This window comes from Monodon monoceros, unplaced genomic scaffold, assembly GCF_005190385.1.
Source record: "Monodon monoceros isolate NGI ecotype Baffin Bay Population unplaced genomic scaffold, NGI_Narwhal_1 Super_Scaffold_11, whole genome shotgun sequence".
NCBI lineage: Eukaryota > Metazoa > Chordata > Mammalia > Artiodactyla > Monodontidae > Monodon > Monodon monoceros.
Genome location: NW_021703767.1, coordinates 111,138,740 through 111,160,413, shown reverse-complemented (window position 1 = coordinate 111,160,413; position 21,674 = coordinate 111,138,740). Strand labels below are relative to the sequence as shown.

Sequence of the window (21,674 nt, the reverse complement as noted above, 5' to 3'; positions counted from 1 at the left end):
ATTGCTACTATTATTTTTTCCAATATTACGTAAAATTAAGTCTGCCTTTGTCATGAAAAGTACCCTCAAGTAATTTTCTCTTTCAACTGTTTGTTTTAGGAATATTAGACAAGAATTCTGAAAATAGTACATTGCTCGCTAACAGCAGAATATGTTCTTCAGTACAAAACTGAAGAAACTTCACAGTTTCCAAATCTATAACAAATAAAAGCTTAAATTAAACATTTTTTGCAATTATATTTGATACCATTTAGAAAAATCGTTCAAATTCTTTGAACACTAATGTATCTCAGAGATCTCTTTGACCTTTTGGATTAAAAAAACTGTATTTTTCTTAAAAATTAAGTTATACTTGACATCTATTTGCCTAAAGGTTTGTACATTTTACTAATGATATCTAGAACTGTCTTTGATTTTTCACTACGACTCTTCCTTTAAAAATACTGCAAAAAGATGAGAAATTTAAACTACATTTTAAAGTATGAAAATTTTGGATTTTAAAGCCCAAATAGGGAATATTTCAAATTCAACAAAATATATTGAGTGCACACTAGTTGAGACATGATGAGACCAGAACTTTTGAGTGGGTGCCCTTGTGAATGACCAGAAAATATTAATAGGAGGCATGAGCAATAGGACTCATTGAAGATGGAGGGCATGAGGGAGACCTCATATGACTCTCAAATTTCTAGCTTGAGCAATGAATGGTGCAAATGGTGGAGCTATTCACCAAGCCTGAGAAAGGGGATGGGGAATTGATTGACTTCCTCTTTTGATTAATTGGGTCCAAAAGTGGGGCTCTAATAAATATAATTTTGTGTTTTCCAGCCTACTCATTTGTTTTTATTTAAAAGTGTCTTGTTATAAATAGAGCAAGATTTAAATATTCTGAAGAAATACTGGTGAGAGGGCAGTTGAAATTGTCATATGATTGCTAAATATGATTGCTAGAGTCATCTGGTTCAGAATTGGGCCAAGTATCCAATTTTTTCAAGCAAAGAAATAATTTTTTCTGCATTCAATAGGTAGATTTTGAGTGCCTACTGTGTATCAGGCACCACTGAGAGCTGGGGATATAGTAGGGGAAAAAACAGGCACAATTCCTGCTCCCATTGTGTTTACAGTCTACTGCAAAAATAGAAATGATGAGTAGACACCAATGAAGATAAATTCATCTCAGAAAGTTACACATGCTATGAAGAAAATAAAAACAGTATAGAATACAGTAAGGAAAGAGTGACAAGAGTGGGGAAGAAGAATGTGAGATTATGCCTCTCGGAAGGGCTGGCATTTGACCTGAGCCTTGAAAGATGTGGAGCCAGCTCTGCAGAGAAACAGGAGAAGACCTTTTAGACAGGAGATTCCAGAATTCCTATAAAGAGGCAGCAATCTGATTGGAAGAAGTTTGAGGGGACTTTTTTGGAAGTGACATTTGAAGAGAAAACACACTGTTTTACTGTTTAGTTATAGTGCATACTTATTTGAGATGGAAGGAGCTGATACAAAAAACTCTCTTCACACCTACCAAGTGGTACTTTGGGTTACCAGCAGCTCCAAGCAGAGAGAAGAGTGAAAGAACAGGCACAAAAGCAGAAACTAGCTTGGCTCTCCTAGGGGCTGGAACAGGTAAAGAAACAGAGGAGTGAGTAGTAAGAGACGAGCTCAGGGAGCAGTGGGCTGGGAGGGCCACATAATGCCTGGCCTGGTAGACCCTGGTAAGAGGGTTAGAGGGTCTAAGCAGGGAAGTGATGGGGGTGTAATTTCTGTTTTCTTATATTAAATCCTCGAGTCATCATCTAGTGCAATTACTGGTTTTAGTATATACTGGTAGTAAAACAGTACGTTTAGAAAGAAGCAGCACAAAATATTTGTTGTTATACTTTCAATATTTTTATGTAAAATACTCGCCTTCTTCAGGCTGTATCTAAGAGATGCCATATTACTGCTTATCACTAACACCTTCCAAATGTGTGTAAAGCGCTAGTCTTCAGGAGGAGAAATATAGCATTTTCTCAAAATGGCATTTGCTGACACTGAAAGGTATACCTAACTCATGTTCTGGAGAGGTGTTCTATTTGTCGCCAACGAAATAACAATACACTTAAGATTTGTTGAACTCCTTGTTAAAGATAACCGGTATACCTAAAGCAAGTTGAAAAAACAGACAAACTCTGGGATTGGGGAAGCTATGTATTTGCCTCAAGACATCGGTAATGCTCTTCCATTAACGGTACCAAATATCTGATGATGTCGAAGAATTTTCCTTGGGGCAGAGTAGGACTATTCCACTTTAAAATTGTTCCTTGACTTTTTTACGAATATGGGGAAATCTCTCACCTGCTCTAGCAATTTCTGATCATATGTGCAAGTAGAGGGATGAATTGCCTAAGAACAACATGATGGTTTTCTTAAACGATATTGGGAAAATACAGGAGACAACTGATTTTTTCTTTTAAGTTACAGAATCTATAACAATGAAAATGGGATCATTAAAAGCAAGAGATTTTTTTTCTCTCTTGAAAACCCAAACCCATGGACTTTTAGGGTGGAAAAATGTTTTTAAAGTATGGTTAATGCCAGGTACTTGAGTTAATTAATTGATGGATTGGACCATTGATTCATTCTACAAACAGTTACACGCCTACTGTATTTTGGATGATATCCAGGAAAAATTCATTAAATGTAGCATCTGTATAATCAAGTTGTTTACAGCCTAGCTGATGAAGCAAAGCAGAAACATATAAAATGTTTACATGCAGGAGAATTAATATGAAACAGCAGTAGAAGAGATATCACAAGGTAGTACAGGTTTTGAATACCAGATAGCACTACAGATCATTTAGGCAGTGGGAGCCTTTAGAAAGCTGAGTTCACTCAGCTGGGCTCCCTCCTGTCTGGACATTTTCTCCAAGTGTGTAGACAGATTTCTTCAACAGTATATACCTCACTGAGGTCAGATCGGGGTTAAAGTTTATATTTGAACAGCAGAAAATGTACAGGTCCCAAGTCAGTTTCACAATAACAGCTCTATATCCTTAAAAGGGAATGTTTTTTTCACCCATAATCAAAAAGATCTTTCATATATTCCATGCTCTATTATTTTCTTTAGTGAACAGACACTTTAAATTGCATACTTGTAAAGCTTCTGAAAGAAGCCTTTCAGAAATCCATCATTAGTCTTCTCTCCTTCAAAGGACTAGCTCCTCCCTCAATGTGCTTTAATGCAGACTCAGGAGGCAGCCATGGACAAGCACAGAGATTTATTTAAAAGAAATTTAAAATAAATATCTGACCACTATGCTCAAATAGAGATTTGAATTGCCTGAGGGTGACTTGATGTTTTCCTTATATGAAATTGAGAAAGCATCAGAGGAAAAAAACATTTTTTTTTAAGTTGCAGAATTTTGAAGCTACACTACTTATTATAAAATTGTAACTCTGGCTCATTTTCCCTCTCCTTCCCTCCACTCCTTTCACCCTTTCCTTCCTAAAGCCATTAGGTGGAACAGAGTGAGGCAGGCATCCATGCCAGTCTGAGGGAGTTGCAGTGGTCCAGATCGGGGTGCCAGAGCCCCAGTGGATTGAGAGGGCATCTGTGCAGAAGGGCAGCTGGGCGCGGTCTGTAAAAGCTTAAGGAGAGTGACGAGGGTGTCCATAGGAGTGGTTGTCCCTGCATGGCCCAATCAGGATCAATACAGATACCAAAATAAGTAAAAATGGCGAAGAACAACTATAACCCACTGAATAATATAGAAAACCATGAGTCCGTGGAGATACAAATAAGTAAATGAACAAGCTGAAAGTTCGATGAGGAATAATAACCCAGTTTCAAAGCACCAGCCCACACAACACTTATTGATTACTAAAATGAAAACTAACTTTATAGTGGAGATGCTTTGCAGACTCCACCTTAATTTAGTGAACTTCTTTGGTAATGGAACTAATCAAAATTGTGTGCCAACTGCAACAAGAAGAACACAGCATTCCTCCTGTGATATTCCTGCCGAAGATATACAATCTGAATCTAAACACAAGGAAATATCAGACAAACCCAAACATTCTGCAAAACATAAGAACGTTCTACAAAATAGCTGGCCTTTAAATTTCAAGTGTCAAGATCGTGATGGTCAAAGAAAGATAGGTGATTGTTCCGGGAAAAGGAGAGTAAAAGGACCTGACAACGGAATGTACCCTGTAATTCTAAGCCAGATCCTTTTACTATAAAGATCATTATCGGGACAACTGGTGAAAGTTAAACAGGGTCTGAGGATTAAATGTTAGTAATGTTTTTGTGCTAACTTCTTGATTTCACTGGTTGTATTACAGTTGTATAGGAAAAGGTCCTTGTTTGTAAGAAACATATCAATACATTCATAGTATTCTGGGGTAATTGGATATCAGGTTGGCAACTTGTCCTAAATGGTTCAGGAAAATAAAAAGTTTCCTGTACTGTTACTTCCAACTTTTCTGTCAGTTTGTGATTGTTTTAAAATCATAATTTTGAATTTGCTTTTACAACCAATGGCAATCCTTCAGTATCGAACACGTACACCGTTGGCGTACATATCACATTGTTTAAATAGGTAATCCAAGGGGCACTGTAAAGCATTTTATCTGACCACCTGACAATGATGACAGCTCAGACTGTCACTGGGTTTTTATTAGTATTCATATAGTCATGTAGCATATTCTTTCTCCATTTTAAAAAAGGGGAAAACATCTTGGTGATCAAGTGCATTGTTAAATAGAAAATGGGATGATTTATTTTAGTATTATAAGTTTATTTTCAGTATTGTAGTTGAAAGCATGTGATTTTCTTTCAGATTCAGTCTTACGTTCAAAGAAGGTCATTTTTACTCATTAAAGAAATCAGAGCCAGATAAGACATATATTGCAACCTTAGCTAATTTGCCAGCCCAATCGAATTTTATAAATTAATTTTATACTTTCTTCTATAACTTCAAAATTATTCTTGCTTTTGCCCTTCAAAAATACATAGAAATTTAATTAAATTGGACCAGTGATAAAAATATCTATCTAAAGAGATTTAAACAGAAATTATAACCCCAACTCAAAAGAAATAAGAACAACCAACTCTTATTAAGCAGTCCCAATTGAAAGGATCTTTCCCTCTAGATAGATACACACATACATACGTGGATACAAATATACATCATATATACATATTTACAATACCATAATGCTATTAGGTACTATTATTAGACCTATATTATAAATAAGTAAATTGAAGTCTAGAAGGTTGCATAAAGTTATATATAAGTTGTTAAGTGAAAGGCATAGTTTGTCATGTAAAAATGTATCTCAACTATCCACGCTCATAAATCTCTTCACTCACCAGCCTTCTGAGGCAGTATGGCTGTCTTCGGAATTGCATAGGACCTGGAGCAATTATGCCCCTAAACCGCTGTACCCTATTACTCCCAGATATTAGTGTTCCTAAGAAATCTGGTTAAGTGCCATATCTAAAGGAACTCAGAGTGGATATAAGTAATATAAGAACACCACCAAGCCTCTTATAGGTGGACAAGTGAAGTAACTCATTTGAGGGATGGTGGGAATTGTGGGTTGATTGTATTCATCTGAACCTTAAGTCTTTTTGACACAACTGCACTAACATATCATTTTTTCCCTCAGTTAACGGTGGCCCTGATTCACTGCCCTAAGCAAATAGAACAGAAGCTCCAAAGGAAGGGACACAATATAATCTTCACCTCCTCCCACTCACCCCAATTACCATAGTCATCTGCATTTACATTGACTGGGGAAGGAGGCAACGTTAAGGGAAATATTGATTATCCTTGCAATTTCATGTCCAATCTATTTTAGAAACTATATGACATCAGTTTAATTTGAAGTAAGCTAAGAATGCTAATAGAATTCTATGTTATAGCCTACATTTAGAAATTCATAAAGCAGTAATCGCTGGTTTATTTTTTAAGAAACTTTCTTGGGTTATTATTTCTATTTTAAATATAAATGTGCTGTGATGAAATTATTCTTGAATAAAGTCCAGAATAATTTTATTTTACTAATCTAGTTGGGAAAAAAGTAGTTTCCTGTTATGGACTGAATGTGCCCCCCAGATTCATATGTTGAAGCCCTAACCTCCAGTGTGACAATATTTGGAGATAGGGCTTTTAGGAAGTAATTAAAGTTAAATGAGTTCCGTAAGGATGGGGTTCTAATTGGATAGAATTGTTGACCTGATGAGAAGAGGAAGAGATCTTTCTCTCTTTTCAAGAACAGGCACACACTGAGGAAAGGCCATGTGAGCACATCTGCTAGCCAGGAAGAGAACTCTCTTCAGAACCAACCACGTGCCCTGATCTTGAATTTCCAGCCTCCAGAACTGTTAGAAAATGTATTTCTGTTGTTTAAGCCATGTAACCTATGGTATTTTGTTTCGGCAGCCTGGGTTAACTAACAAATTGACCTTCAATTTAAAGAGAGAAATTATATGTGGTTGTACTTAATTCCTAGTTTCACTCTCGGAAGCTGCTGAAATCATTACTTCTTTTACAAAAATCTCCATTTCTTTATTCCATTTCATAGGAAGAAACTTAGATTTCTTTCCCTGTGATAGAGTTGCCATACATTGCTATTAGAATCATGTCTGATGCAAAATATCTTCATAGGGCCACCATTCAGGAGCTGTGCAGTATTTCAGGAGGATTTTTTTGTTTTGTTTTTTTTGTTTTTTCGGTATGCGGGCCTCTCACTGCTGTGGCCTCTCCCGTTGCGGAGCACAGGCTCCAGATGCGCAGGCTCAGCGGCCATGGCTCACGGGCCCAGCCGCTCCGCGGCATGTGGGATCTTCCCGGATGGGGCACGAACCCGCGTCCCCTGCATCGGCAGGCGGACTCTCAACCACTGCGCCACCAGGGAAGCCCCAGGATGATGGTTTTTAAGCTTACAAAACAGGAGTTACATCTGTTCTAGTAAATGAATCAGCAAGATGCTAATGAGGTTAGAGAGGGGACTGTTCTGGTCACAACTAAAGAGAGGATTGGCTAAGTTCCCTTCTGACACAGTACATCTTGGAATCTGATTCTCAGACTTTATGTGCAGAGTTTGGGAAGTGGGTCATTTCTTTCAGATTAAGTTACTTTGCCAACTGAGTAGTTATTATTCAAGTGTAATAAGAATGACACAAAAACCCAGGGGACTCCAAAATTAAGCAGCTAATGAGTCTGTGTGCTCACAGCATAGACTTCTTGCAGGGATGGTAGTTACAGAGAACTGCTCTGGTGCCAGATGCTTGAGTTAGCATCCCAGCTTAGAAGCCCACTTCATGTTATTAACCTGAGGCAACGTAGCTTAGCTTCTGTTTCTTCACCTGCAAAATGGGGATGATAGTACCTACTACTAAGGAGTAAATGAGTAAATGCACATAAAGCCGTTGGAAAAGTTCCTTGCATGTGGCACTCAAGAAACGTTAGTTATGAAAGTAGTAGGAACAACTCTGTATGTGAGTGCCTACATATGTAGAACATACATGAAACAATTTCATTTTACAAATTGTACATGATTGGCTTTGTAAGTTTATGAAATTGCAGAAAATTATGGCCCTTACTTCTATAGCTAAAGAGCTCATTCCTGCTCTTTAAATGATCTTTAAAGACAGAATCAGGGTAGGATGTTGTCCTGGCTGGCCTCCATTTGTCCCTCCAGATCCATTCCCCACTCTTTCCTGCCTTACTAAGCCCCAGGAGATCAACCTCTCCTCTTTTCAACACTAGCCTCCCACCCTCTGGTTTTCTGTGGGTTTGTTCAATGGGAGGCATTGGCGGGACATTAGAAGTTGGAAAGAGAAAAGGATCAGAGTCTCTTCCTCCCCGTTTCTAAGGTTTCAGTTGTGAATGTTTTCATCCCTGTAAGGTGCGGCCTCTTCACATGGCCAACACCTCGTCTGTAAGCCTTCCTTCTCTTGCCCATTCCAATTTAGGGGTCATAACACTAGCCCACTGCTCCTAGTCCCTGAGTCAAGGTGCCTCATAATCCCTTGTTCCCTTGTCTTTTTGTTAACTATTATATTAAATATTGTTCAATTATTTTTTTCCACCTGCTATGGATTTTGACTGATACAGATACCTTTTGTTTACTTTTATGCTTATTGAGTTTGATAGTATTCTTAGAGGTCATCTTTGATTGTCCTATTTCTAAGTTACATATTATATATCACAATATACTTATTTAGAATTATAAAATAAATTAACTGGAAATTATCATAATGCCCAGATAGTTTAACTTCTCCAATACAAGAATTCTTTCCATGTATTGTAAGAATTTTTAAAATTTGTAATTATATAATTTATTAGTATCATTCAAGAATAAATCTGAAAACAGTAATTCCAAAAGATACATGCACCCCAATGTTCATAGCAGCATTATTTACAATAACCAAGATATGGAAGCAACCTAAGAGTCCATCAACAGATGAATGAATAAAGAAGATGTAGTGTATACATACAATGGAATACTACTCAGCCATAAAAAAGAATGAAATTCTGCCATTTGGAATGTGGATAGACCTAGATGGTATTATACTTAATAAATAAGTCAGACAGAGAAAGACAAATACTCTATGTTATCACTTATATGTGGAACTTAAAATATAAAACAAACAAATGAATATAACAGAAACAGACTTACAGATATACAGACCAAACTAGTGTTTACCAGTAGAGAGAGGGAAGGAGGAGGGGCAAGAGAGGGGTAGGAGATTGAGCAGTACAAACTACTATGTATAAAATAAATAAGCGACAAAGTACAACACAGGAAAATATAGTCATTATTTTGTAATAACTTTAAATGGAGTTTTATCTATAAAAATATTGCATCACTGTGTTGTACACCTGAAACTAATATAATATTGTAAATCAACTATATTTCAATAAAAACAGGTCTGAATATTGACTGATTGAAGGTCATTCTAAAATAATACCAGAAAAAAACAAGCAAAGCCTTAAAATGGTAGTATAGCAAACTCTTTTGACCTGTCATGAAGGTTAAAAGAAACCCAAAACTGGCTCACCCAATTACAAGCACCATCATGGATGGCATATAACCATATATTTCATTACAAGTAAATTACCCCAGTCAATTCTTGGGTATTCTTCCACCTAAAGATGTAGTTTGAAAAATATCAATAGCTAAGCACTTTTGAATTTAAGAGAGAGTAAACTGACATATTAACTTTTCTATCCTGAAGCCAAAAAGCTGAACTATTACTATCCTAGAAAAGTGAGGTAAAAACACTGAATTGAGGAAATAGTATGAAACCCAAGTATAGCCCCCCATAAGAATGTATGTACCAAACTAGATGGTTTGACTCCTTCTGTAGCATATTTAATGACATCTCAGAAGAGAGACCAGAGCCATGGTATTATAAAGACTGCATACCACTTCAACTGAGTTCTTATGCCATCCTTGTCATTCTATCCATCTACTGAAAATGAATAGAAGACAAAATATCTCTTAAACAGTAGCTAGAAGGGCAAAAGAAACTTGGTTCAGCTATACTAGGAAGAATCATGAGTGTACTCACATTATTTCAGAAAAAATGTCTAAATAGAACTGCTCAATTATGAACAGTGTGAAAGAAAGTGCCGTGGCAAATAAGCAAACGTATCAGAGCAAAACAAAATATGCAGAAAAGAGGAAGAAAGCAAGCAAGAAAGGAATGTGACTTTCAAAGGAAAAAATGTGAAACAAAACACACTTCAAAGCACAAGAAAATTCATCGCAATGATCTTACCTTAGAGAATAACCTAGTGAGAACATGAATTCAAGAGCTCAAAGATAAGATGATGAGCAATAAAAATAGAGGAAAAGGGGACGTGTAGATTTAAGAAAATAAAAGAAGGCTATAAACATAATCACAGAAATAAGTAAATTAAAGAAGGCAAGGTAAAAAATAAACTTCACTAAAAATTGAAATACTGATGTAGAAGAAAAGTTTGAGATAATTTTAATAAATGAATAGGAAAGAGGCAAAAAAAATTTTTAAGCTATCACAGGATGGCTAATAGATATTGAAGACAAATAAAATCCAACATATGACTATACAGCACTCCTTAAATAAGGAATCTGACCAAAGAAAAGCAGATGTATCTGTAAAGAAAAGAATGCTGCCTGCTATTCCAGTTCTACAAGAATCAAGCCACAAGACACTGCAGTCACCTACCTACTGACAAGTGCACCCTGAGGGGAATACACAATGAAGAAAAACAGGTCTTCTGTGCTTTGGATATACTGGCCCCTAGATAGCTAAGATGCTTATCGAAGGAAAACTTCAGCGACCCCAGATTCTTGCATCTTTCCATACTTAGAAAAGCACTAAAATCATTAACTTGAGATGTCTGTTCTTTGTGATTAGGAGTAATCTTTTGATATTCGACTGCATGATTTTTTTTCCAGCAGAAAATTCATATACATCCTGGCACCTCCCTTACCTCTTTGGAGTAATTCCTCAGAGCTACCTGAGAGGCTGTCTCCCAGGCTATAGTCCTCAGTTAGGTCCCAGAATGAAACTTACCTTGCAACTTTTACATTTTTCTTTGTGCATTTTTCTTTCAGTCGACATAAAAAATTTTTCCTGAAATGAAGAATTCACTGAATTTCTCTCTCTACACACATATGCGCACATGCACACAGATACACACACACACACACACACACACTTACTTATTTAACAAGAATGGTGTTCATCTAAACATATTGAGGACTACTACCAGATGGTCAAATTTAGAATGATTTTAAAATATTTGTATCATTTTAATTTTTCTAAGGTAAACATGTTTCATCTTTATAAAAAAATTAATTGATTTACCTAAAAAATTCGGTGATATAATAGACATTGTCTGTACTCCACCCATATCTGTCTAACCCTTTTGTGTGCTCCAGCTGACTCCCTACTACCATTATCCACATTTCTGTGCCCAAGTGCCATTTCCGCTCAACTGTGGAAGGCTACTGTAGCCCTTCTACACATGGAAAATGATCCAGAGGTACTGAGAGATTAACATCCACCCCCAGCAGCCCTAAAACCAGCCCCCTTGAACTTCAGCAGAATCATTGCGACCTGTGTCTTTTTACCATTTTCCAGAGTCTTTCCACGGGATGAATTCCAGTTACCCACCATAGAAATGGACTGACTAAAGTAGTCTTTCTTAGCTGCTTTCCCTTCTCCAACTATCCAGCTGCCCTGCACCTGGTGTCCCCTGCTCCACTCAAATAAACTATTTGCACTCAAATTATTGCCTTAGGATCTTCTTCTGAAAAAACACAAACTAATACATACATCATGTAAAAATAATAAAAATAAACATTAGAATTCCAAAAGTGTGACAAAATGATTCTGGGTAATGGTATAATTGTTATTTTATACTTTTTCTTCACTGCATGTTTTAATTTTTTTAATTGTAAAGAAAAGTTATAAATAAAAAGTGAAGCAAAAGACACAGACTAAAAGTAAAACACTGAAGCAGACATTATCAGTGTAAAATAGCAACCAACCAATGTCTATAACTAAGTAACACTATCAATTATCAGCACATTCTGCCCCTTAACACCATTTCCTTTGTGCAAAATTAGTTTTACGTGACAAATCTGGAAGGCAAGGCTACCCATCACTGTACCTAGGTCTATATCTTCTTCCCTATTTTCCTCTCTTCCCCTATCAACTGTTTTGATCCTGTTAATTTCTTGTTATTGTACTATATCTACCTCTGTGCTTATTAGTGCATTGTATATATCACTAAAAGTCTAGTTTTTAAAAAAAGCAACCTACATAGAACCTTAACATATAAGAATAGTACAAATTCATGAATACTATTTATTACAGTTCAATAATTTTATAAATTATATCCAGAAACATAATGGGGTTTATTCAAGGTCCATAGCTACTCAAAAGCAGTTAGAACTAAAACCGAACCAGGTCTCCTGAATTCTTGCCTAATGATTTCCAAAAGACCACTCCATTCCAAATCTCCTTCTAAACCTATTTCCCTATCCAGATGCCTGGTAGACAGTGATGTCAGGCAAACAGGCAGGAGGCAAAGAAAAGGTGATCAGAGGCAAAAGCAATAGATAGACCTTGAAAAGGTAAAGATCACAATGGCCTACTCAGGATTCAGCATGATTTACTGGTTTCTACTAGAGAGAGATGGGTGGGTCTGATGGACAGAATGGAAGTGTTTATGCAACGAGGAGCAAGTCTGAAAAAGCTCAACTAGCACATGCATCCATGTCTGGCCAGTTTGTCTTCTAGGTTAAGGATTAATCACAGTCTTTGCTACAACTCTCTTCCTCTTTTGTCCCAGAAGTTCAAGGCTCTGCAGTTAAGAAAAATATGCCATCTACGTTTTCAGATGTTTTGAAATAAAGTTCAAAGGACAAATACTTCTTCCACAATCCTAATGTCAATCTGAGGTTGGATTCTTCAGAGCAATTGCCTGCAAATTAAGGACAGCTCTCAGTGTTTCCGGAAGGACAAAGAAAGGCTAAAAGTTATCTCCCTTTAATAGATTAGTGTGTGTTTTGAATAGTGTACATTGATCGATTTTTCTTTCTTCAGAAGAAACATAGAAAGAGGCAAAAATAAAATTATTTATTATATGCCATTTAAGGTCAAACAAGGTCACAAAAGTTTACATATGGACATTCACATCATAGTGGCATATTAATATTCTGTTACCTGTCACAGTCTTCTCAAGCTAAACTTTGAAATCAAAGTTCTCATGTCATGCATTCATGAATTGTGCTCACAAATTGTTGAGTTAGGTTGTGTATTATACATAATACAGTGCTACAGCATGAGCGGTTTAGAGACAAGTAAAACACTGTCGTAGCAGATAGAAGTTTATACTGTATTTGGTGAAGGCTATAATTAGCATAACAAAAACTAAAAATAAATGAATGCTTTTGAAAGATTAGCTTTATTTATAAGCTCAAACCTTCAAGTTGGAGTGAGCCACATGGTCTGACTGCCCTTTGTTTCCTTCCTGTTTCTCTTGAGTTTGTTTGAATGCTTTGTTTTAAAGTTCCAGTCTTGATTGGACTGTGTTGACAGAATTAAGGAAAAAAAGTAAAAAATCTATCTTCAGACTGAGACGTTTAAAGGGAAAGAATCCCTGTTGAGGTCCCCACACTGCTGGCTGTAACCCATATGAAATTCTCCTGAGAGGAAGGTGAATGGCTGCGAATCAGAGCTCAGAACTTCAGATCCATCTTCACAGCCTACAGGTGAAGCCCTTCTTTCTTTACTCACCTTGAGAAACCTGGGTTTGCTTTTAATGAACCAACTCTAGATGTTTCTACTTAAAGAAAAAAAACGCTTAGTGTGATTACAGAGCAAAAAAACGACTACTTCTAACTGGAGAGTCAAGTGAGGAAGGCTTTCAAAGGATTCAATGTTTGAGCTCAGACTTGAAGAAGAGTTTCCACAATGAGCATGTGAGACAGTCCAGTCTGAGCCGGCAGCACCAGCCAAGTCACAGGGGTATGTATAAGACAACTGAGGAATACCTCATATTCCATTAAGGCTGACTGATGTTTCTAGCCTGGATAAATTGGTGAATAAAGTGCTATTAACTAGGACTGGAGCAAAGATGGTGAATTTGATTTGGGGCATTAGAAGTTGGGGAAAGTCCAGTGCTGTGTTGGAGCCAGCACGCACATCTTCTCCCAAGTCTGCATTCAATGATGTTAAGATAGTAGCTTGAAAGAGGTCATAATGAGAGTATTTACACTATAGAAATTAGCAAATGCTTACAAAGAATTTTTTTTGAGAGCCTTTACCAGCACATCACTGGTTGCAATAATGGTGGGATATCTCTGTGAAGTGTGCCAATCAGATGAGGAACTCAGGAGACAAGTCAGGGCCAGAGAGAGGGCCTTTGAACCACCTGAAAAAAGTATCTAAAGATGTAAAGAATTTTAGATATCTTGGGAGAGATTGCATTGTGAGAAGTTGAATAGAAACCAGACAGATCTTTGAGGAATATTTACTTAAAAGAGGTACATAGGGAAAGGTCCTGTAAAGGAGAAAGAAGACTTAGAGAAATAGAAGTAAACATTAGAATAGGGAAGCTTATCAGTGATTAAAGATCAAAGCACTAGTGGAGCAGAACCAATAGCCATCATTCCCATCATCATCACCACCACCATAGCAGCTCACAATTATTGAATTATTTATGCCAAGAAATGTACTATGTATTTTTATGTATCATCTAATTTAAATCTCAATCGTAATAAATAAATACTATTATCTTTATTTGACATAGGAGGAAACTGAGGCTGACAATGTTTAAATAATCTGTGCAAAATGAAATAGTTGTTAAATGGCATAGCCAAGACTCACACTAAGGTCTGTATCAGCCCAAACTTTGTTTTCAGAAGCCAATTTGAATGTATTTCAGAGATCATTCAATCATTACAGACCATCGAAAACTCACATAGCTTTACTTCGTGGCCATTTCTATCTTTGCTAATAAAAATCATGGTAGAAAAGTATAAAACAGAGAAGTAGCTGTATCTTTGCTTTTAGTTTGCAGTTCCAACCAAAAATAAATTAAAAACTTGGAAACAGAAGAGACTTAAATAAAATGAGCTTTTAGACTTTTCTGTGAACATTAATTATCCAGGATACATTTTCCCCAATTATCACAGCTAATTAAAAGTTTGGATATTATCCACTGCTTTATTTAAAGTTCTCTTTTTTATTCTTCATATGACTGGTTTTATAATATAATAGAAACTCTCAAGTAAGTCAGCTTAACTTAGTCTTCATGAATTTTAAGTGTGAAAACTTTAAAAACTTAAAGGAAAGGTTTTTAGTGAATAGTTGAGGGAAGGAATTATTAGTCTTAATAAGTTATTTGAATGATTAGATATAGTGCTTCTTTTGGTAGCTGAGAGCTTTCTCGAAATCTTTTTTACAAAGTATATCTTATAAGATTTTTATTTTATTAGTATCAAAATCTAACTTCTTGCAATCTTTTTTCCTGTATTTGTTGCTCATGTATTGGCCTCCAGCTGTGTATGATATGAGGCAGAGCTGCAATAATATAAGGTGAGACTTTTATAGTTCTTACCTTGTAATGGGTACAATTCTAATGGTTTTACATATATTAACTAATTTGGTACAACATCTTTGTAAGGTAAGTACTTTTATTATGCTCACTTTACAGAGGGAAAAAACAGAGGCATAATTAGGCATGACCTGACCAAGATTTCATTGTTAATAATTAGAGGAGCAGGGATTCAAACTCAGGCAGCCTTCTTCCATATGATGTTCTCTTTACCACCATACAAGAGTCTTTTATAAAATCAAGACTACTATTCTAATAGCTGGCATGTAGATAGTTAAATCTGATTTTACAATATATAAATTAGGCCCAGGGCTGCCCTGGTGGCACAGTGGTTAAGAATCCGCCTGCCAATTCAGGGGACACGGGTTCAATCCTGGTCTGGGAAGATCCCACATGCCCGCGCAGCAACTAAGCTAGTGAGCCACAACCACTGAACCTGCGCTCTAGAGCCCATGCTCTGCAACAAGGGAAGCTACGACAATGAGAAGCCCGCACACCGCAACAAAGAGTAGCCCCCGCTTGCTGCAACTAGAGAAAGCCCGTGCGCAGCAACGAAGACCCAACACAGACAAAAATAAAAACAAATTAATTAATTTTTTAAAAAGCCCCATTTCTAATGAATTTTAATTTGTAAACAGCTGAAACCATAAATCAGAGGAACTCAAAGCTGATTTATCTAATCACGTTTCAACAAAGTAGACAAAATACTGTAATAAGCATTTCAAGATGTGTCGATGCATAATTCATTTACTTATTTAAAGCTAGTAAAATAGATTATAAAAGGCCAAAAATTGTTTCTGAAGTTTTTGTAGAAATCTTAGAACAGATTCCCTGTAATTTGCTACATAAGCATTATTACACATGAACTCTCAACATGGAACTAAATCTACCTTGTTATCGTAATTGCTCATCTTTGCTTTTATGGCATATTCACAGCTATCTATGTGCAGTCAAGAAAAACTTTCAATTACATGTTGTGCTAATGGACAAATACAGTTCACTTTAGAGCAATTCTGTAAGTTCTTGTTTTCAGTCTTCACTTAACTATATTGCTAGAATTAAGGTAAGAAATGAAAAGCCCGACTTCAGATCAAAATACTAAAGATATAAGAATTCTAGTTTCTCCATTATTTAAATGAAAAACAGCCTTTTTCAGGCACCTGTATGTTTAACATTGTGTAGACCACATGTTGGGATGAGAGTAAAATGTGTTCACTTTTCCTTTGGATATGTGGGATTGGATAGATGCTGTCAACATTAGTCTTGTGGTAGAAGGTATGTGTTTTGAAATACAGCTGCTGAGACAATTACTCACTTTCACTTTATCTTAGCTGATCTATGGCACACAACCTGTCACACAACCATAATCACGAGAGAAAATTATCTTTTATTGAATAATCGTTGCTTGTGTAAAGTATCTTACCCTTTTGTGAGTAATGACAACTGCACTTAATTGCTATAGCTAATGACTAGCTTCTCAACACCATCAAGGTTTCCTCTTCCTATTAATTATCTTCCATTTGCTGTCAAGTCCATCTTGCTTTTCTGAGCCACTGAGATTTGGGAGGTATGCATTTCAATCCTGATTCTACTAGAGGTTACTCAGTTGGCCCCTCTCATGGTTTTTTGCACCTGCTTCCTTCCCTTTGAGTTCAAGATATCTCAGAGGAGGATCATGCATCGACTCATTAAAAATTCCCTAACTGAAGGAGTTTCAATGCCTTTTTGGTAATTACAGCCTTGGGAAGTGTATAAATTACAAGCATTTAACCTTTTAAAACAACTAAATCACTGAACAAAATCAGCATTTATAAATTCAATAATACAGAGTGAGGTCTGGTAGAAAACTTTCCTTAGGTTCAGGAATCCACTGTGTAAAACTTCAAAATTCTGAGTTAGTACCAATCTTTTTATCTTACATTATTTTTCCCTGAAAACTTGGTTGTCAAAAGTGCCTCGTCGCAGTTTGTGACAAAGACTGAAATATCTTCTGAAAGACAGAAAGATCTTTACCTCTTCCTGTCTCTGCTCATGAAGCTGGACAAATACATAGAACTTTATCTTACCATCTGGGTTCTGTTTTCTCTTTTAAATTACATTGTTGGTTTCTTCCTTCCACTACCGATTACACTAATGAAATCTAAATGGTGAACATGGAAAATTCTTGTGAAAGAGAATCACTCCAGGGATCTTGAAATCTACTAACACCAAGGTGAAGGGAGCCCTCATGATTCTCTGTGATATTTGAAACAATAGGATTGATAGTTTATAACTCTTACCAGGCTTTTGCTTCAAGGAAACATACCAACAGTTTGTATCATGTAAGAAAGTCCATAGAAAAATTTAGGAGAATCCTATATGCATTTCTGATAACACTTCACAGACACTAAAGGTATTGTTGTATTATCACAAACATCTAAGATGTTAGCAAACAATGTGAAGTTGATACTTTTAGGAACTTTTCTAGTAGTAGCCTATTTGGGGAATGATGTTAAACCAGCAGGACTAAAAAAGTGTACAATGTTCCAAAGCTGTAAGGGACAAACTAGACTACTTTAGTCATGGCCCCAAATCTTGGCTTTTTACTTCAACTTTCATACCTGCTTCTCTTGACTTTGGCACCTTTTTGGACGCCACTCCTGCCATTTTGGATATTGGTCCTCCTGCCAGTGACGACTTCCTCTGTCTCATCTTCACAGGCCAGCCATTGATTCTTCTGTGAAAATAAGGAAAGGATTTGGAAAATTTTCCTAGTGCTTCATGGACATTTCCAGATAAATGTCTCAAAAGAACCTTATATTCAACATGTTCAAAACTGCAGTTACTCTTTTTTCCTTCCAAACAAACCCATCTTTCTCCTGATTTCTGTATTTCTGACCATGCACCCACTGTTCTCCCAGTTACTCAAACTTCTTTTTCCCTTCCTCCTCAGAATATCAAGTCATAGAGGTTCCACCTTAAATTTCTCACATCCTTTCAGCTTTTCCATCCCAAGCTCCATAGCCTCGTGATCAGTTTTCCAACCATTGGTTCTCACTATTTCATTAGATCTATGAACCACTTCCAGAAAAGATCCAATAATATTTTTTCCTTGGTGAGAAATCCTCCATGTTTCTTGTTGCATTCCAGGCACATAAATTCTCCTCGCTGGCATTCAAGATCATCCAAAATATATCTGGCATTTACTTATCACGTTCTACATACTGATGTGGACTTTATACTCTTACCAAGCTCAACACCTTAATCTTCTTTGAACAGACCTGAACTTTGCTTTCTTGCTGCCTTTGCTGTTTTCTCACTGCGAAAACTGGTTTTTATAGTCCCTTCTGTCCAGAGTAGCTCTCTCCAATAGAACTTTCTGTGAGAATGGAAATGCTCTGCAATTCTGTGCTGACCAATATGATAGCCAGCCACACATGTGGTCACGGAACCCTTGGCATGTGGCTAGTGCAACTAAGGAACTGAATTCTTAATTTTATTTGACATTAATGAATTTAAATTTCAATTTTCACACGTGCTCATGGTGACGGGATAGTACGGGTCTGGATCCTGCTTCCATCCCTCAGAATTGTCTCCATCCTACACTGGCCAGGGCAATCATCTATATTCTGACGACTCTACTGATTTCCCTAGTTGGAATATTTCCTTCTTTAACCCTTACAACAATTTAGCTATATCTTTTTACAACTTGTAACCCTCAATAAGATATTCGGTTGGCCAAAAAGTTCATTCGGGGTTTTCCATAAGGTGTTTTGTTAAAAACTGAACGAACTTCTTTGCCAACCCAATAATAAGAAAAAAAGTGATTAAAAACCTGAATTCTGGATACACACTACCGTACACTAGCTGTGTAGCTTCGGGCAATTCCCCTAGCTTCTCCAACCCTCAATTTCATCATTTGATAGTTGCTCCCTCAGCGAGCTGTTGTGAGGGTTAAATAAGAAAAAACCAGGTGTAAGGCTTAGCTTTGTTTTAAGTTGTCTATGTGCAAATTACTGATTGATTCCTTAGAACTGTGAATCCTTACTAGATGCTGGATCACTTAGGATGCCACAACAAATAAGATAGTCCCTGCCCATTCTTGAACTCACAGACTGCTGTGGGAATGTTTCATATCTTATCTTTCCTTCTGGATTTGAACCATGAGGAGCAGAAATTGTATTTCTTTCTTTCTTTTTTTTTTTTTTTCTGGTATGTGGGCCTCTCACTGCTGTGGCCTCTCCCTGAAACAGCTTATCCACTGTTGTTCTCCCCTTTCACAGAAGATAAAACAGAGACCCAAACATATAAAGCAACCTGGTCAAAATATAGACCATGTGTATTACTCCACTTCCTTCCAACTTTTAGAGGGTTTTGTTACAAGCGTTTTAACCACTCAACTGCTCATGGCGCTAAGATTCTGAATAACCTCTTTTTTTATTTCCTCTGTTTTCCATCTCTCATGAGCTTAGCCTCTGAATATACTTGACTATTACTCTTGAATTTTTTTTCCTGAGTAACGTTATATTCATCTTTGACAAGTACTAATATTTTTCACAATATATTTTTTTAATTCACTGCTTTGTCTCCAAGTTTACAGACAAAACTGTATCAGCTTGTTACTGCCACTATATGCTGCATAAGAAACCATCCCCAAACTCAGTGACCTACAGCAACAAGCATGTATTTCTTGTTCACACATCTTCAAGTTGATGGAATTTGGTTGATCTGGACTGTGTTGGCTGTGTTTGGTGCCAACTGTAGAATAGGTCCAGATCTACTCTATGGGTCTCTCATTCCTCTCGGGCTGGCTACCCAAGCATGTAATTTTCATGGCAAAAGTCGAAAGACTACATCCAAACTCACAAGCACATTTCAAACCTCTGCTAGTTTCATCTCGCTAACACCCCATCAGCCAAAACAAGTCACATAGCCAAACCCATCATCAACAATACAGGGAAGATATTCCTCCCAAAGAAGTGGGGGCATTGGGCAGTGAATGAACATTTGCTGAACAATCATTTAATTTTCCACACCAGTTCTGGAACTTCTCAAAACTTTACTGATACAACATTCTCTTCACCAGATATATTCAAATAATTTTCAGTGAATACTTGTCGGACATAAATAAGTACTTGGTGCCAATACTATTCAATCCCTTGTTTCTGGAAATCTCCTTCCTGTGAAGATTTTGTGATCGAAGAACTCAATAACAATCTCTTTGTACTTCCTTCTAGATGGATTGGATATACAGAATTGGGTGAAAAATAATGAACACTGGAACCAGTTTAAATTCACTGTTGGGGAGAATTTTACAAGCAGGGTTTAAATTAGCCATTAGGAAAAACAGGCATGATTGTTGCACACTCCTTCCCAGAGTAGAGATTTTAAGTGTGAAAGAGGGATGGCCTTGCCCAGGGAAGCTGGTAGGCTGGATCAGCAGTTTGCAAGCCCAGGAAAATCACACTGTCAATATCCTTTGTGAACAGATGCCTGCCTATCTCACACCATACTCTGCCTTATGATTTTTCTCCAGTTATTTCAAATGCATGTGTAATTAGGTACCCATTCTATAACTGCTGAATATTTAGGTTCAGATTTTCACTATAATAAATAATGATGTGACGAACATCTTTGCATATATATTGTCTGTATCACAGATTGTTTTTTAGGCTAGCTCAGGGAAAGGATTATTGGATGACAGGATGTAATTTTTTATAAGGCATTTGACACATTGCTGGGGAGGCTCTTTATGCAAGGTTTTTTTGTTGTTTTGACTTGGTTTTTTACACTGTAGAAAGGGAATGTAACCTATATAAATTATCTTTTCCTATGTGGCCTACCATAGATTTGTTGACCTATTTCTATATTTAACCGACACTGATGCTTATCGTCAATCTTTTATAGCATACTTTCTCATAAAGTCTTACATTTTAGTCATCTTTCAGTTGGCTACACATATTTTCAAGTAATTTTCTTTGCAGTAGTACAAGTGAGTGAAATGTTTTTTGAATCTTTGCATATTTGGAAATCTCTCCTGGTACCCTACATAAACAAGAACTGTGCTAGGTACAGCCCCTTCCTTCATGACGATGTCGATGCTGCTCCATTCCTGTTGCCCTTCATTTTTAAAAAGAGAAAACTGAGGCCAGGATAGTTTCTTTCTTTTGCAGGTAACTTGCATTTTCTGTCTGGATGCTTTTAAGATGGTTTCCCCTTGTTATTCAAAAATTTCTCTGATAGTCTACTAATCATTCCAGATATGAGGAGTCCTCTTGTTCCACTCTAGAAAGTGGCATTTAGTTATGTGTTTGGTTGTTGCTACCATTTCAGCTGTTTTGATTTTTTTTCCACAGGAATAGCTGGAACACTTTGAGCCTATTCCCAATTCACAACCCACTCACAGTCAAGTCACAGCTGTCTACGAAGGGCCTGTAGCTACGACCCCAGGGGCTCTCTCCTCTCCTCCACTCTGAGATGTCTTACTCTGGTCTCCCTTCCCACACGCTCATACCTGGCTTCTGCCTTTCTGCTCTGGCCCATATGACCTATGCTTCAGTGATGCAGGCTGCCCCACATTCT

General features: G+C 36.9%; 1 long non-coding RNA gene across 1 annotated transcript in view; it reads right to left on the bottom strand.

Moving 5' to 3' along the window:
- The window catches only part of LOC114890171, a 234,915-nt gene that overhangs the window by 37,888 nt on the left and 175,353 nt on the right, over positions 1-21,674 (bottom strand). The window contains exon 3 of the long non-coding RNA XR_003792260.1: positions 17,714-17,829. This is a non-coding gene — a long non-coding RNA (uncharacterized LOC114890171). The remainder of the gene's footprint in view (positions 1-17,713; positions 17,830-21,674) is intronic.